Source organism: Papaver somniferum, chromosome 3 (assembly GCF_003573695.1).
Source record: "Papaver somniferum cultivar HN1 chromosome 3, ASM357369v1, whole genome shotgun sequence".
Classification (NCBI taxonomy): Eukaryota; Viridiplantae; Streptophyta; class Magnoliopsida; order Ranunculales; family Papaveraceae; genus Papaver; species Papaver somniferum.
The window spans coordinates 228,499,594-228,504,669 of NC_039360.1; the positions used below are offsets into that span (position 1 = coordinate 228,499,594).

At 35.0% G+C, this 5,076-nt stretch overlaps 2 long non-coding RNA genes across 2 annotated transcripts; both read left to right on the plus strand.

The window, feature by feature from the left end:
- Positions 1-202: 202 nt before the first annotated feature.
- LOC113362227 lies at positions 203-1,538 on the plus strand. The gene is made up of 3 exons (XR_003365644.1): positions 203-637; positions 1,022-1,106; positions 1,472-1,538. It is a non-coding gene; the product is annotated as an uncharacterized LOC113362227 (long non-coding RNA).
- A 158-nt stretch (positions 1,539-1,696) lies between these two features.
- LOC113362226 lies at positions 1,697-4,333 on the plus strand. The gene is made up of 4 exons (XR_003365643.1): positions 1,697-1,842; positions 2,144-2,432; positions 2,528-2,688; positions 4,106-4,333. It is a non-coding gene; the product is annotated as an uncharacterized LOC113362226 (long non-coding RNA).
- The last annotated feature ends 743 nt before the right edge of the window (positions 4,334-5,076 follow it).

Consider the following 5,076-nt stretch of genomic DNA (forward strand, 5'->3'; position numbering starts at 1 on the left):
ATAAAAACACGGAAAAATTCCGAGATGATTAATAGCCGTCTCTGAATAATTACTCTTTTGCCCTAAAACTGTGGCCGATCCCGCGACCCATGAAAACCGATTTAGATGTGATAATTTTTTATTATTTGATAGACCATATAAATATACCTCTTTCTCTCTCCCATTTCTCTTTCTTCTTCTTATGCTCTCTCGGTCTCCTCTCCTCGCCTCTCTTATCCATCTTCTTCATCCTCACCCCCAAGGCCAAACTGAAAAAAACCTCGGAAGAAATCAATTAAATCGTTTCTCTTAAACCCAGCCCCTTTCCCCGTCTTCAGTAAACCTTAGATGTTGTTTCAACGAAACTAATAAATCCACCCTTATATTGATTCTTCTTCTAAAATCCCTCAACTCACTAGTAAAGTTATAAATCTCAAATCTGCTGGGAATAGATTCAATCCAAGTTTTTTTTGTTTTCATTCTAGAGTTTCTCTAACTATATATAAATAAAATATTATGAATGATTACTGCTACAACTTTTACTTTTCTAGGGTTTGAGAATCTGGAGCCGTTCTTTGAAGATTTAGATTGATTGGGGTCTAGTCTTCAATTCAATTGAAGATGTAGATTTTGATTTAAATTGATTGAAAATCCTCAGGTATAATTTCTCCCTCATTTTTACTTGATTCGATTCAATTTTCTGTTAATGAAGTTATTAGATCCAGATTTTCTTTTACAAATTTAGGGTTTCTGCTTAGATTTGGAATGAAATTAAGGATTTAATTTGGGGGTTTTGTTAGGGTTTCATTAAATTGGGTTTGTAGAAATTTTCATTCATTTTTCTTTTGATTTGGTATCAAAATTATTTGGGTTGTGTCTGATTTTCTATAAACGAAGCCATTTAATTAGTGTTTGATTTTCTTCAAACTGTATCAGGTGATGTTAGGATTTGCAATTTTTTTCCTCTAATTACAGTATTTAAGTTAGGGACCTTAAGGTTTGATTCTTTGGATAAGGAGTTTGATTTGTTTTTAATTTGCAGAGGGATTATATTGACTTCTACCAGTGGATATCAATTTATAGGTAGATCTTTTGGTGGGTTTTGTCTTAGCTACAGAGGCTGTAAGGTATTGAATTCTAAATCTATTAATAGGGTCTCACAGATCGATGGGGTTTTATCTTGATATAACTTATTTTGTAAAGATTTTGCTATTTTGTGTATGTTACTTGTATTTTATTGTGGTTTCAAAGCGTGGCTAATTTTTAATTTCAGTTTAGTTTATGGTTTAGCTTGTTTAAAGGTAGAAGTAGTTTGCTCTACTACTGGTCTTTGGAAGTTGTTTGAAGCTTGGTCTTTAGAAGTTTGTTTGATTTTTTTTTTTAATCTACCACATAGTAAAAATATTGCTTGCGTTTAAGAATTTGTTTTCATATGCTTCTGGAAGAATTTGTTGGTGACTGTTGATGCTTTATAGAATACTTGTTGATGCAGATGAGAGGAGACTGCCGATTGAAGCCATTCTGGATGAGACATTGAAATACTTTCTAGGTGGTACTGGATGGTTAGTATGTTAACCACTTAGCTTGCTTTTATCATACTTGGTTTTATTGGTTGGAAATTTGGAATGCACTGATTTTATGCACTCTGTTTACTCATCTGAGGTGGTTTTATGTTGCTTGACCAATGCTTTGGTTATATTTTATTGTGCATATATTGTTGGAATCTTTATATGGTTTGTAACTAGAGGGATGTTGGAAATCATCCAAACTATAATGGAGAATCAGTTACTACATATTATTGCAACTCCATATAGAAATATATCCCTTCTTTTACAGGGGACTCCTCAGTTTAGTATTTGAAAGGTTTTCTCTCCACCGTTATCGTTTTTGGGTTGCTGTTGTGTTGTTGTTGTAGTTCAATATTGTTATACTCCTTAATAAACAAGTTGTTGTGTTGTTTCATATATCTGCAAAAGGTGTTACTGCTGTCAAGAACTGACTGACTATTCATAACCTTAACTCAAGAAGGAAAATTTCCATTACTTTTCTTCGATCTTTGTCCTTATATCGCGTGCGCTTAACTCTGCAAATATGATCCTTGTCTCATTAATAGCTAATTGCAATTGCTCATCTTGAACTTTATCTACATCTCTGAACTGCGCAGGGCAGTATACCGTAGTTGGATATTGAACTACAACAGCTCAATCGACTCATTATGTAACAAGAAGAAAGCAAGTAGAGCTGCAGTAACATCAAATTTTATCTCAAAATAGAGATGAGTATTACTGATCCATTAGTTTCTATTATTGCGTCCATAATCCAATCATGATAACTTCTTTAGCAAATCCGTTACTAATACTCGTTATAATCTTCTCTCTTTGCAATCTAGGTTAATGGAAGCTAAGTAGCTTAGACTTGGAGTTTCAAGATTAATGGATGAAGCTAAGGCTGATGTAAGATAATCTAATTTGTTGGAAGGATGATATTTTTTTATACCTTTTGTGACTTTTTTTGCATCATATAGGCTTATTGTTCTTCGTCCTTGTAGGGGATTAAGTTAGTTATTTGCTCTACAACAACAAATTTTTTTTATCTTGAAATCCTTAATAGGCATCGTAAGTTCTGTTCAACACTCTTGTGGATATGAAAGCTCCAACAACTCAGAACCCTCGTAGTACAATTTTCCATCCTATGAATGATAATCGTCAGGTAATACTTAATCTTAGTATCAATAAAATTTTCATTTTTGAATGATTGTAGAAACCAATTGGTATTGATAATCTAATTAAAGTTCAAATACATAGTAACTAGTTACATTTTCCTTCATTCGTCATTGGGGTGAAATAGATACATAGTAATTAGCTTGGATCCAAACTGTACCCCACACTTATTTTAGAAATGTTTTCATTTGAAAGCTCTGTGCATCACTAATGAAGTGTCCATGCTTAGGGACTGCAATGATGTACAGAGATTCGACATGGACAACAAAACTTGAACCTCCTTTTGTGATTTGATTTTTAGTTTTATCTTTTACTTTCCTTAGAAAGATATACTTTTTTTAGTAAAATAGTTCAACACCGAGGAAGTAAATAATTCAACCACCAGCAATTGTAGATTTGCTTACAATAGTTTTCCTGTGCATCTTAAAGGCATTATATAGTCAGAACCTTGGCAATTAGATACTTATTTGGGTCAAATAGCATGCCGAATCTTGTACCTCTTATATTCCACTATGTATAACATGTTGGCCGTTGATGATTTATAATTTCTTATGCACAATCTTGGATGTATTTAATGAACACTCTGATGCATTCTGATTTCTAATTTCTTATATTGCTAGTTTATCTTGTGAAAGTATCTTCTTCTTCCCCTGTATCTGCCTTCGATTTCCCCGAAGCTTCTGTTTTGTTGCAATCTTCTTATATCGTAGTAATGGTTGTGCGATAACTTTCCTGCAGTTTGTGGCCAATACTGCATGTATTTATAGACATCTTCCCCCCAAACTAATATTATTAGTTGTTAAGTTACATATGTGATGTGCCCTTCTAGATTACCTACAACTAAGGTTTGATTTGTCAAATTTACCTCACACATGACCTAGATTAGGTTATGGTTGTAGTTTAGAATTATGGTTGAATCACAAAGAATTTGTATGTATGGAAATGACTCAGGAAATGAGTTTTTACCAATGTTAGTGATAAGGTTATTGAATCTGGTGGTACGTAGTAGTTCATGGAAATTGAGATTGTTGGTGATGATTGAAATGAGATTTCAGCTATGGGTGTATTGGAAATAAGCTGAGTTTATGATTGTATATTATAATGAGTTTTTCTTGGATTATATAAGTTGTTCAAGTGATGTGAATTATAGTTGTGGTCTTGATTAGTCTGGTAGAATGGAAATGATTATGGTTTGATCCCTGCAATTAATGAGCCAATAACTGTTATCTACATGACATATATGTCAAATTACCTCACACATGTGCTTTCAGCTACTACCCATTGCTAGAATGTCTGTCGAATTACCTCACACTGTTGTACATGACCTATATCTAGTAACTTATTTTGTTATACCATGTAATGTGAACTGAATGAAGTCATTGTACTGTTGTTGATTTGCTTTGCAGAAAGTCGCATGTGAACCAAGGACACAGCACATTGATGCTTGATATCATTTGTGAAGTATTGTCATAGCAGGAGCTGAATTATCATTTTGTTTTTTTATCAGTTTGTTAGTTTAGCATGTTGTTGTCAGAACTTAGATATCTTGGACATGTATTATCTGAACTCAGTATTTCATTTTTTTTTTGTAGTTTTACACCCAATGGAATGAATGTTAAAATTCTCAGTTAAATTTGAAGTTGCACTTGAATTTCAGTTAAATTTGAGGTTGCATTTGAATTTCAGTTTGACTGTAGTTTGACTTGAGTGTAGTTTGACTTAACTAGCTTAACTTGACTGTTTGACTTAAATACCAGTAAGATTAATTCAGATTCAGCCATTCAGACATTTCAGCTGATCTGAATCTGAATATTTTTTTTTTATATTATTGTTGATGGTGGTTTTTAGTTTAGGGTCAAAATCATAAATTGTACATCTGACATGACGTCACTATGACCATTAGCATATTTATTGAATCAATCAACATGCCTACGTAAGAATTACCGGGGTACCCTTTTTTTTTTACATGGGTCATGTTCCACGACAGAACCCTTAACACTGACTGACATCATCTATACCAAACCCTAATTCTCATGCTACCGCGCGAAGGCATGCCAACCATGCCAGCCGCACCACTGTGCCAATGGCAGACCATGCAAGCCACATCTCCGCGCCAAGGCATGCCAGCCGCACCACTGTGCCAATTGCATACCATGCCAGCCACATCTTCGCGCCAAGGCATGCTAACCATGCTAGCCGCACCTCCACTCCAAGGCATGCCAACCATGCCAGCCGCACCTCCGCGCCAAGGCATGCCAACCATGCTAGCCGCACCACATGTGCCAATGACATGCCAACCATGCCAACCACACCACTGCGCTAATGGCATGCCATGCCAGCCGCACCTCCGTGCCAAGGCATGCCAACCGCACCGCTG